This window comes from Lactuca serriola, chromosome 4 (genome assembly GCF_051521515.1).
Source record: "Lactuca serriola cultivar US96UC23 chromosome 4, Lser_US96UC23_V15, whole genome shotgun sequence".
NCBI classification, from domain to species: Eukaryota; Viridiplantae; Streptophyta; class Magnoliopsida; order Asterales; family Asteraceae; genus Lactuca; species Lactuca serriola.
In genome coordinates, this window is record NC_136411.1 from 303,069,465 (window position 1) to 303,083,569 (window position 14,105).

Consider the following 14,105-nt stretch of genomic DNA (forward strand, 5'->3'; position numbering starts at 1 on the left):
ATTCTAATGAAAGATCATGAACACATAAACATATATACACACACACTCACGGTTTTGATGATGGTGGTGGTAGGATTTCACCCAAAAACAACATGCATGTTGTAGATGGTGAAGTCCCATGACCTAAACCTAAGTCAAAATCATGGAAATGCACTTTTCTTCACATTTTTGTGGAAAAACACCACATGCATCCTATGTTTTCTTTCAAAAATGACTTTTAAACATGTCAAACTCATGAATGACCTTCAAACCAACATGCATGTGAAGATCTTCAGGCTTAGATGCTAGATGATCATAGTCTGTTGTTAAAAGCTTTCAAATATCTTCATAAAGGATGTATTCCCAAATAAATATCTAAAACTCCTTTTCTAATCAAATTCGATTTTTCCCAGAATCCAACCAACAAAATAGGATGATCGGTAAATTTTCAAATAATATTTCATTTTTCTCAAATTATTATAACTATTGCAAGAAAATAGAGAAATAATTCATATAAAATACTTTCTTTGGTCCATAAATTCAGAATAAATTTATGGATAACCCTTAAAGTTAATAAATATCTTTCATGAAGTTTCATCAATTTTTATTACTGTTTTCTATGCTCTTTAATTTTCTCTATGATTAACACAAATAAATCATCAAACCAAGTTCCAAGATATTAAAAGAGAATTTAATAATTTTCGTTTCTTTTAGGTCATTTCAATACTCAAAAAAATATTTTAGGGGATTTTTCATAGTGTATTTATATTTTTCCATGATTTGTCATTTTAAAAAGGTCTAAAATCAGAAACAATAATTTTTCTCATCCAAAATTCATGAAAATTTACTAGACAATCTTATATTACATTAGGACGCTATATAAAAATTTGGATGATTTTTATCTTATGTATGCTATTTTTGTTCTATTTTCCTAAGATTAAACATTCATAAATCCAAAAATCGGACTCCACTATTTACAAATGACTCTTAATATTTTTCCCATATTATATTCAACATCAAATAATTTTACAAAACTTTTCAGGAATTATCTTAACTGTTTACTATTTATTCTAATGTTTATTTATTAAATACACATAAATTATGAAAATCAGACTCTATATATGAAAATCACTTTTTTTATTTTTCTTAGATTATATATGTTTAATAAAAGTGGAACACCAAGTTTAGACAATTTTACATATTGTTTTATAATTATCTTCATTTTTGTTAAAATAAACACACAAAAATCATAAAACCAGGTTACAGTATTTGAAAACCAATTTTGGTATTTTTTTTCCAAATTATGTACATTGTATATGAAGTTTATATAAAGTTTAGTAGTTTTTTTATAACTGTTTAATAATTTGTCACGAATTAATGCTTATTTAAGTGTATAAAACAAAGAAAAATAACTAAACTGTTTGGAAACAAAATTTTATATTTTTCCTAGATTTTATATGTCTAATAACACTAGTAAAAAAAGTTGGAGAATTTTTGATACTTTTTTCTATTTATATTTATTTTGATGGAATAAATACACCAAAATCCGAAAAACCATGATAAACTGTTTGAAAGTAATTTTTTATATTTTGACCAGGTTATATATGTTGCATATCATTAATTTAAAATTTTTGGGAAATTATCTTAACTGATTGCTATTTTTCATGAATTTTTATCTATCTACAGTATTAAATATAGTTAAAACGGTTATACATATCTATAATCCATGAAAATTTATTTGAAGTGTTCTAATACAGTTAGAACCAAAATGTCAAGTTTGGTAATATTTATTAACTATTCAGTATTTTTCATATATTTATGGTTATTCAAGAAATTAAAATGGTGAAAAATAGCTAGACATACCAAAAATGCAAGAAAAATTATCTGAACATCTTTGACTTCAGTTGAAAATGAAATACAATGTTTGGGAAATTTGGGAACTAAATTGACTTAGGTTTTAAATATTTAAGCATTGGAACACCTCCTAAAATGTTAAATTTTAACATTTCAATAATGGGAAATTCCACTTGAATTTGTTATACAACAAATTGATTCATAGAAATCTAAATTTTTCAGAAAAATGTTTGTAGCTTAACAATATTAAATTTTGACACAATATTAGCATAATAATATTGTAGTAGTAAGTATACTAGTGTTAGATTTCGATTAAAGACTCACTAGTGTATATCATTATTGTAGGAATCGGTAGTGGTACAAGTGGAATTTAGTTCAAGGCACCATCTGCATCATCTTAATGCATTGTGAGTATTCACGACTCCCCCAATTTTTGGTTTTTATGTTTTGGAGTGAAAAAGCATGTCCGAAAAACTATTTATTGTTCGTTGTATTTAAAGTGATTTTTATCAAACTTGATTGCTATATTTTGCTATGTATGTTTATGCAACTTGAAACATGAGGCCTTATCGTCTTAAGTCCCTTCCCTTATACTTTCCTCCAACCATTAACTCTTTGATCCAATGGTTATAATGGATAGCGCTATTAGGAATTTACAACTCCTCACTCGCTCAATTGTTGGAGTGCATGATACCATATAATCTATGGAACGATAAGCATAGATCCTGATAGGGCATCATCCATAGGCTTGGTTGTGAACTCATTGTTTGCTCATATACATATAAACTCACTTATTAGTTATAGCAATGAACTTTGTTTCTAATTATAGCAATAAACTTTGTTTCTCATTATAACATTGAACTTTTCTTACTAGAAACTTATTTACTTGTCTTAGCAACGAACTTGTTTGCTCATTGTAGCAATGAAACTTGTTTACTAGTTTTAGAAATGAACTTTATTTCCCATGAGAATATGAACGTTGCATCTTATTTGGGCAACATGCTTTATATCTCATGATGACAACGAACTTTGTTTACGCAAACTTATTTACTCATTTTTTAAATATATTTTCATTTGTGGAAAATTTTATCAAAACTTTGATTTCGATTTATGAAACCAATATTATTTTTAATATGTGAGTATTCACCAACTATTTTTATAGTTGACGCTCGTTTTACATGCTTTTTAAGGAATCATCTAGTAAGAGGCACGTAGAGACACAACACTTGTAGGAGCATTTGTATGTGTTGACTATTAAATACATTGTAATATCTTTTAAAAAGTTGTTTGAACTCATCGTAATTTTGTAATGATTTGTAATACTATGGTTGGTGTTATCTTTTATCTTTTGTTAGGAGGCCCTTTGTACTGCCATGCCTCGTGTTTCCGCTTTAGTGGGGTGTGACATAGATCTTTATGTAGACATTGAGATTGTTGAGGAATATAGACTATCATTATTATAGTCACACAGAATATAAAAATAGACTAATACATAATGTTATATACTTCTAGTTCTTTTGAAAAAGTGTTAAGGCGAAGCGCTGCCCTAACCTCGAATCACCTACCTTTATTAGGTGAATGTGTAGTTACTTTCAGAGCATAATTTAATAAAAGTATTTATTAAATGTTAATTGTATTATACTATGTGTTACTTGTATAAACTATAATAGTTCACTTATTAGGAACTACATTGGAATGAAATTTGCCTTTAGATATAGTTTGGGTTAGCTATAAACTTATAAAAGGTGCTCAGTTCCAAATAAGTTGAATTTTTGACAGGTCCCATTTTGGGGTAGAGTGTGATTTCAAAGCGGACTGTTGTAGTCCTCTTCTTTTTGGATGATCAGAAATGGTGGGTCCAGATCAAACAACTAACAATTATGTTTGGGTCATCGACCAGAGTAGATGACAACAATTGACTATTCTAGGAAGTCTAGTGAATTACGTTGCTTGTGTGGAATTATAACCCACAGACGTAGCTAGAATGGGATACCACATATATCAATTACTCTAAATATTAGTTGCCTTTACATGAGTTACACTGGCCAAGGAATCCCCTAGTTGTGTAGTCAAATAGTTGCTCAGGCGATTCATTAGGTAAGATGATTCTTTCGGATGATCTTCAAATTAGGATTTGCGAGAAGCGATTGGGCAGGGTAGGTGGTCTTACAGCAGATTATATATACCTATAATGTTTTGTTTGGATGAATGTTATTATATATTACCATTAATGTATTATGGGCTTGAAAAACCTATGCATCTAACTAGATTTCCCAAACCTGGCTCATTAATTTATATGCATAATAGGTAGTGAGACTAAGGCTGCTAGAAACTAGTAAGGATGCCGAGTGAAATAAGACATGAGCCTGTAATAGTATTTCAGACCCTTTATATTTTATGTTGTAATCAATGTTTGGATATTAATGGTGACATCCATGGTATTTTAATAAAATGATATAATTTATGTTATCTTAATTGATTTAAACTGTGATTTCCCACAACACAATAAGGGAATGTCACAGAAGAAAAAGTTTTAATTGATTCTAAAAATAAGGGGATGTCACAGAAGAAAAAGTTTTAATTAACAAGCAACTTCGCATGCTTATTGATTTTCGACCATACATATAAAAAAAGACATAAAAATTAACTAGTTTCTCCAACTAGATAAAGGTAACCAACTAGTTAGGTCTAAGTTAGTCAATGTGTGCAAAGCATTTTACATGACTTATTAAATCATACTAAATGATATAATAACGAGTTATATTCTCTTTAATTATTATTTTCACTAAAACAATAATTTTTCCTTAATTAAATACAAGAATTGATAATATTTATTAATAATCATACTAATAATAAACATTCAAAATGTGCCAACTTGATAAAGTTTTGACCTATAGGATCATATGTTATTACCAATATCATTCAAAAATGATTTTTGAGCATATAGATCCAATGATATCCCACTTTACACATGATTCATTACAAATTGACATAAACAGTAGTTGGCGTCTAGTAACAAGCTATTGCCCCTAAGAACAAACGAAGGGTGTCATCTCATCAATAACCAATTCCAGGATCTCAAAGCTATAATTGTTACTAAAGGTTTGGTATCAGTTATTCTTTTTTTTTCAAACCCTCGTCCGAGACGGCGGGACATACCGAGCTGTACGAGTAAGTTCATGGATTACAAGTAAACTGAATATATAGCATAAGTACAACAATAAACAAAACAACATTTGTATTTCATTTTTAACTTTGAATACAGGTTTCTTGCAGATAATAATATAATATATGAATTCCCTTAAACAGGTAGTCGAGCATAATAGAAAGTAGTAACCTAAATTTCTTGAGATCCATGACTATCTGTCGTCTGAATTTGCATCATTACTGATTCCTTGTGAATACATGTGGTTTTGAGGGTCAACACAAGGCTGGATTGAGTTACTCGTTTTCTGCTAGTAGCAATAATGATACTTTTAAAAGCGTTCAAAAAGTATTTTCTTTATAAGTAAACCATATTTAAATAAGCTTAAAAAAATCCAAAATGTATCTTGGTATGAGTAAATTCAAGCTTAAAATGGTTTTGAAATAACCAAGTTTCTGAGTGGTAGTATGAGTAAAAGAGATTCGAGTTAATGTTTATAGTGAGTTCTATAACCGAGTTATGTAACGGAATATACCCTGCTACAACACTTCATTGGACGTCTTAGTAATGCTTGTAGACACTTATCACCAACTTCGATTGATCGGTCGAGGTTGTAGATAGCAACTGCAGGTGGGGATGCCAACCCCGTATAGATCTATATATATGTATCTCACTCTGAAGATTAACAATTATAGTAGTGTGGATATGCTAAGTTTTTAGACTTTAGCTAATGAATAGTGTCTCACTATAAAACCCATAACTAAGGTATGAATAGCTCTCAGCCCTAACTTAAAAATGGATAAGTTCTAGGCATAATGAATCGTATTGAGTTTATAAAAGTTGAGCATAATTGGTACACATGTATAGTATAAGGCACCAGCTTTCATAAACTAAATATGTTTATGTATAAACATTGTACATATGCATGTATAGTTCAAATCCTCAGGAATACTATAAAGTTTTATGACATGCATTTTATGACACACAATGTCATGTAAAAATCATAGGGTTTTATAGAAAAAACTCATATGTTATCTTTAAAAGTAGTATTATTTTAACAACATAACATATGAGAATATTGAAGTTTAAAACTAGTTTATGTGTTCGTAACATATGAAAGTTAAACCAAACCTTTATAGACTAGTTATAGTTTTTACAAAAAATAATATTTTATGTGTATTTTTGTATTATCTAGAATAAGTAGTACATTTATTCTCCCCCGAAAATATATAAAAGAGGGGTGGTAACACCCACCTTAAAGTGTTCTTGTCGATTTCTTTCGAGAACTGACGTGAGGAACCGAGACGTGACGCTTCGAAACGAACCGTCGAGATTTATTTAGGTTCCTAGAAAATTTACAAAAATTAATATGTGGAGGGTTGTTTGATAACTTAACCAAAGCATATGGTCCATTTGCTAATTTAAATAACTTAAATGGACTAAGGTTGTTAACAATTTCCAAATATGGACTAAAATGGTTTATTTAATTTATAAGTTTAAATCTTGGACTTATTTTGCAAATAAATGTCAGGATGGGGTTTAATGTAAATAAATAAAATACTAGTTTAAGGTTTAGGACTTGTTTAAAATGATTTCTAGGAGAACGGTGAGTTTTGCACATTTTAAAATGAAGTTTAGGGACATAGGACTAGTTTTGTAAAGATTTCTGAAATGGGGGTTAAACATATTTATTTGGAATGCAAGTTTGGTTAACATGAGGTTTGATACCTCCTGTTGTCGTCGACTTTACGCACCAAAAAAAAAAAAAAAAAAAAAAACAAACAAAAAACACAAAAAAACAAAAAAAGAAAGACGTAAATTGCCCTATGGTTTTCTATGATCGACAAGGTGGTGAAGTCGACTAAGCATACGTCTTTCTAGAATGACAATTAGTGGCATTATAGAAAACTTTATCGTAAACAATCATTTAGGATAGTCTACATAAATTACATTTAGTAGATGCTACAGTAAGTTAAGTTTATCGTCTAACATAAGCTCCATAACTATATACATTTTAGATAAGGATAGAACATTTCATTCTTAGTCTAACAAGAGTATTTAATCTACTTGTTTGGTTTGAAATATATATGTAACATATATTTTTTGTAGTGAGCATAACTCCAAAATTTTATAAAGTAAACAGTTCTTTAAATACATTGTGTAATAGACTAGAAGGTCTAATTTATCATCTTCAAAAACTTATATTATCGACATTCAGCCAGTGACCAGGTGACCCTATCCCAATAGAGAACACGAAAGCTACCTCGAGTATCATTAGACAAATCCAAGCAACCAGGTGATCTTGTACCACAAGAACTATACAAATAATGAGTGAGTGTTTTTGATCGAATGAGTTGTGAACCGATTCCAGAATTCTTAAGATGTTCCAAGACAACAGGGTTTATAAAAACTCATTTTCTTTATCACAACGAAAAGTTAATGATGGTCTCGTTAAGTTATATTTAAATCTTCACTATGAAACAATTTTGAACAAATCAAAAGTTACAATAAAAATGGTCCACGTGTTTTATTGACCTACTCGCCGAGTCCAAGAAGGAACTCGGCGAGTAGGAGCTGACAGATGAAACCCTAAATCTCGGGGTTTTGCACCCTATTTAAAGAATCATAAGCCTCCTTTGGCCTCTTTACAGCCCCTTGAGAATCCATAAAACCCTAATCCGTGTGGTGTTTCATTCTTGTGTGTTTTAAGCTTTAGAAAGTAGATCCTTAGAAAAGAAGATCTTGGAGGGCAAGAGGCTCGAAGCAAGGAAAGTGTGGGAATTAGAAATCTACCTCAGTTAGCATCATTTGAAGGTATCAAGTCGCCACCTTTACCTCATTTCTTTCTAGACCTCTTTTGGGTGAGATTTAGGGTTATTTTGGCTTGGTTATGATGATATTTTGGTGTATGAGCTAGATCTGAAGTTGTAACTTCAGATCTAGACCCTTCTTGGGTTTTAGGTTCATAAAGTTCGAGCTTGGTCACGTATGAAGCCACCCTTGAGTGTAAAGCTCCATTGTAAGCTTGGATTTGTCATATAGAGCCTTTTGGCCATGCATGCACGTAAAGTTTGCAACTTTACGTGATAAACATGCCTAAGGAAGTTGGATCTACAATTTGGGGCCTTGGCATGGCTTAAAAAGTGTCTGCATGGTTAAAGGACTGCAGGGACTCGGTGAGTCGCATAGTCGACTCGGCGAGTCATATGAAGATGGGCATTGAACTCGACGAGTTGGATGAACAACTCGACGAGTCCGATGAAGATTGTTGTAGACTCGACGAGTTGGATGAACAACCCGGCGAGTCGGTTAAAGTTTCCCCAATTGATGGATGCGTGTGAACTTGTCGAGTTGCAAGAAGGAAAACCCGACGATTTGCCTTAGAACTTCGATCGCAAACCTTAGGAACTCGATGAGTCACTTTGGTGACTCGGCGAGTGGACAAGTATCTCAAGGAACTCGACGAGTAGTCGAGGATACTCGGTGAGTCAAGGTCAACATGGACTGTTGACCTTGACTGTTGAATTTGACTTTGACTAGGGGTTCACTAGTTGACTTATGGGGTACCTTGAAAGGTTGGGAACTTACGAGTATGGTTATATTATGATAATAAATGGTGGAGTTTGTGGCAGTGATCCAAGAGTTTGAGTTCATCTACCGAGTCGACATTTGCAAGGTGAGTTATCCTCACTATACTAAGGGGTCTAAGGCACCAAGGCCGGCCCATTGGATATGTTATCCTAGCAGTGTTAGATGTTGAGTATGAGTTAGTGTTGTATGCTAGTGGTTATGCCAGTTAGGTAGGCCTGTAGGACTACTTGTTTTATTATATGTTATTCGCATGCTCAGTAGTTATGTCATTATATGTTGATATGTTATGTGGGGTGGGTTGAGGTGAGACTGCTTCGTGCGGTAATCCAACAAACCCGGGAGCATTCCAGTTACGGGCTAAGGGATACTCGTACTGTGGGCTCGATGGCAAGCCAGATGTGAGCTGTGGGCCAGAAGCAATCCAGACTCACACTGTGGGCCCAGGGGGTAATCCAGTCTGTAAAGTTGTGGACCTATTACATGTTGTTCAGTTTGCTATGTTATGATGTTGCTGACATGGTTACGTGGGTTGTATGTGTATTGGTATTTTAGGGGAACTTGATGTGCACAGAAGTACCCACTAATTTTAATATTTATAACCTAACAAACTTAAATTAACTTTGCACTTATAGGCAGTGTACCTAGTCAGATTATAGTATAGCTTGGGTAAGTCAGGTGTTGATCACAGGGAACGGTGTTACTAATTAATCCACATGCTATCAAATTAACCTAATTATTAACAAGTTTAGAAAGGGTTTTTATCTGATTTTACAAGATCAGACGAACTTAACTGAAATTCAATAAATAAGTAAAAACACTCTTGTCTAGTTCGAATCCACTTCGTCCTTATGGCTAGCTAATAATTATGGATTATCAAGTTGGTTTTAATTGTATTAGTAATTTAAGTCTAACTTTACCAATAATTAACTAATTCATGTCAAACTATGTATGGTCACACATAATTAAACACAGAACCAATTATGAATATTAATATGCTATATAAGATTTATTATGTAAACGCAATTATAGTCACAATCCACGTTCTCTAGCACAGTTAAGTTTATTTACTCTAATTACTAACTAAGATTGGTCAATCCTAGCTCTAACAATTTAATGTTCACTAAATCATTAGGTAAACAAGTTCATGTAGTTAATGATCACTAAGCTACACAAAACATGAAATTAAGCAACTAGAGAAACAAACACAAGCATGCTAGGTAACTATAAATCAAACACAAGCAATTTACCAACTAAATAAATCCATAAAAATTAAGCTAATCATAAGTTGGAAGTTTCATCTAGCTAAACAAGAGTAGCTAGATTCAGCTGCTCATAATAGCAACTAACACACTAACACAAATCAAAGTATAATGAAACATGTTCCTAAGTAACAAATAAGTAAACTAAATTATGGACCTTCACTCTTTTGGTGTTGAAACCTTTTTCCAGAACCTTTCTTCTGCTAAAAATCGCCTTCTGGAATCCCTTTCTCTAGCCAAAAGTCCCTCTAATTCGTAATGGTTAAGGATATATATAGTTGCTGATTTTAATAATTCACGTGGAGAATAATAAGATATTCACGTCGTGAATTCAAGATAACTGTATCCGGCAAGGATTCCTTCACCCGCGTACATATCTTCTAGAACTTATTCTCACGTCGTGAATCTTCCAGTTCTCACGACGTGAAGACGCTTTTTCCTGATTTTCTTGTCCTTTAATCTTTTAACTCCCAAAGTTTCTTCCTTTAACGTTTTTAGTCCTTTTTCTTCAAAATGTCTTCTTTTTTGGCAGCAAATAACATTTAAGCCCATAAGTACCATTATTTTAAACAAATTACCAACTTATTAATAAAAATGTACTTAAATATTGCCTAAAAATATGTATAAATATGGAAATATCAAAATACCCCACACTTAAGCTTTGCTTGCCCTCAAGCAAATTTAAACTAAACCCTTTATTACTAACATCATATAGAACAATCCGATTCCAGCCCAGCCATTATGCCAAGACCTCAACGCATGCATTTGTGTCTAAAATTTTCCTAAAGTACCCCCCCCCCCTCGGTACTTTCAATACTCACAATCTTCATAAACACTTGCCCACTTCTTTCGAACAATGCTCATTTTATGCTACCCTCCGAATCCATCCGCAGAAATCTCACTTAACCTCAAAGTATTTTTGGTTAAGCAACCCAAGCATACATAATCTAGAATTACAATTTATGGTACCACTATGGAGCTCTTTTGAACTCTTCCCTTCCTTGATAATTTAATATATGATTTCTTTGAATTCACCACCTTGTTTGATTTGATTTTTGGTATCTTCAACTTTTTGAATTTCTTCGGAATTTTGATCTTTTGATCTTCACTTTAGTTGCTCCAAAATTCTTCAAACTTTTCTTGCAATTCTCTCTTTTTTTTTACATGTACCTCACTTTTTCACTCAAAACCTACATGCTTAAGCAGGGGCGCTCAACTTCAACCTTTATTGGTTAAGACATAGCTTTCCTGGATACATTTCAGGTTTAGGCTGCTAAACATATTGCATCCCTCAAACCAAGCGGGGTTATGTTTTTGTTCCATGATTTCACTAAAATAAGGTAGGCCACAAATGCACTATAACGTGTATTGTCTCAACTAAACATTTGAAATTTTATCAGATCATCCCATATAACACCAGCGACTACAGTTCAAATTATTATTACTATATTTAATTATTAAATATTTCAATTTTCAAATTTTCTAGTAATTTACTTTTTCTACCCCTACCCCACACTGATTTCATACAATGCCCTCATTGTATGCATAAAATAAATCAAAATTAAGAAAAAGAGAGAAAAAGGAACAGACTCCCCTGGGATAGTGGTGTGAACATCTCCAAAAGTGTGGAAAACGTGCATCTTGAATATGGACTCTGAGAAATAGAAACTTGGATCTTGAACTTGCGAGATAAGGAATGTACCGGCAAAACATGAAATCGAGCCTTCAATCTTCTAAAAATGTGGTGGAAATCTTCAAAATAGAACGAACAATGTGGGAAAGCATACACCACATTGTATAGTAGTGAAAATGAGCCAAAATAATCTCCAGAATAAAGACAAGAAGAATGGTATCAACCCATGTAATAATAATATATTAAGGGCCTTGATCTTGTGAAGAACACCAATTCACGACGTGAGATAAGAAAAGTCACGACGTGAAATCGCAATCACGCGTATTCTGGGAACCCTGAGAACTGACTCACGATGTGAGTAACAATAGTTCACGTCGTAAAAACTGGGCGAACAGAAAAACATTTAGCCAAATCTTCTTTTAATGTGCACAATTCAACCCAATGTCTTAATGTATTAAGACTCTTCTAAATTCACCAGTTTTTGACTCTTTCGCTGACTATCCACTCTCTTGACTCACCCCACACTTATTTTAAAATATGGGTCTCGACTCTCGACTTTAAACACTCCCGGCTAAAGACGTACGCACTTATATCTCGATATCCTTTCTAGGCGCTCCTAGCAATTTCTGAGAAATAACAACCAAAGAAGAATAAAAGTAACATAATATCTTAAAAGTTCTTACAATCCCAACAAAATAAAACAAAACACAATAAAAACAAACCAAACAAAATAAAAATAAACAAACAATCAATCATCCTCCTCCTCATCGTTCGCTCCGCTCATGCCCGCTCCGTCACCTCTACGTCCGCCATACTCCGTCCATCTCGGGCAAATTGGGTAATGATACCCCAAATGCGGTGGTTGCTCCACTCCAAGGTGTCGGACAACATTCTCCATAGTACCTCCGATCCAATTGACACTCAAAGATAACTGGTCAAAATAACCAGCCATGTTACTCCCAAAAGGTGCTCCTACCATGGATGCAGGTGGATGTATTCGCTGCCCGCGTTCTCCCCGTCCTCTCACATTCCTGCGCCTCGGCCGTGGTTGTGGTTCAGGTTGGTCGGCCGGCTCCTCCTCATCCTCATCATCTCGAACAATTCCCTAATGTGTCCCATAGTTTTTGACCACCCCCATTGTTTCCAGATACCCATACTAAACTCATTCCCTTCAATACATGTTAAAGAACGAGTGATGTTAGGAACAAGGAGGCCATAAGATCGGGCCAATCGTGTAACGAAATGCCCTCCACAAATGGGGCTTCCAGGACGACCACTTGTCGCATAATCCGCCAAGTACCGAGCCAAGAAATATGGAATATTGCAGCAAACACCGGGTTGTAAGATGCACCACAAAAAGAACAAGTTACTTTTAGTAACTTTATCACTGAGATGTTTGTGATGAATGGAGAAAGTGATTAATCGATGGATGAGGCGGTGTATCGGGCTTTTGATGCTACTCCCGGGAGATACAGCAGAATTAAACACTCCAGCGGCAATGTTGCTCCAAAACTCCGGCCCCGAGACCCCATCCGCATACACCCGCGTGGCATCCCTCAAAAATAAAATAAACTCATGAGTAATGGTCTCATGAGCTTCATACAGCCCCATACGGCGAGAAAACTCCACTAAACTGCACTCCCGATACTCCCCGCCTAAACGAAAGACCAAAGCTCGGGGAAAAGTGGGATCTCTGACATTGTCATGGAATGTCACCGTGGAAAAAAAAACTCCACGCAAAGCTCCTTATAAACACGCTCCTGGATGTTAAACAAGTTAAACCACCCCTTGCATGTAAATTGAAATCCGTCCCCCAAAAAGATTTTTGTTAGGTATTGGGACATCCTATCAACCAAGCCAACCTCCATCAACCTTGCCCACTGAATAGTGGGAGCAACAGCAAACTCCCGGTTGTAAAGCCATCCCAACCGAGTATTTCATCGCGTGTAAACATCCCGGGGTGTAGTGGTTGGAAATTTGTAAAATGGGTGTAAACTCGCAATCCCAAGAGGTAAGTGTCTTCTAGGTGCCATTTCTGCAAAAACAAGGAACAAACACAGCCAAAACAACAACCCGATAGTTTAGAAATAAAAGGAACAAAGAGACTGCATAGCCCAGAATTCACGTCGTGAATTCTTAAAAATTCACAGCGTGAGTTCGTAGTCATATTCGAATTTTCGTCTGGTTTCTGTACAAATTGACCATGATAATGTTGGGGGTTTACTCCTATGACATTGTCAACTAATAATCAACTACATTCCAAGGGTAATTCACGATTCTTAGGGAATATTTTATACATTTTAACATATGAACAAACCCTAGCCCTAAATTCAACTATTAGAGCAAAAATTAAACATAGTAATTAAGAATTATTACCTTTGATGGAAGTATTACGTAAGCACAAAGAAAAATAAAGGAGTTGTCGGCCAAAATCGGAGCAATGGGGGTCAGGGGGGGGGACTAGATCTCGTTTTCACTTCGTGAGGAATAAACAAAGAGAAAGGGTCAACTGGTTCTCATCCCTTTAATATGTGGTCCCGTGTTATTCAAAATTCACGTCATGAATTCTGAAGGATTCACGTCGTGAGTTTAGTCTGGGCTAAATTTTGGGCCATGCACTCACGGATTGGTCTTGGGCCACTTA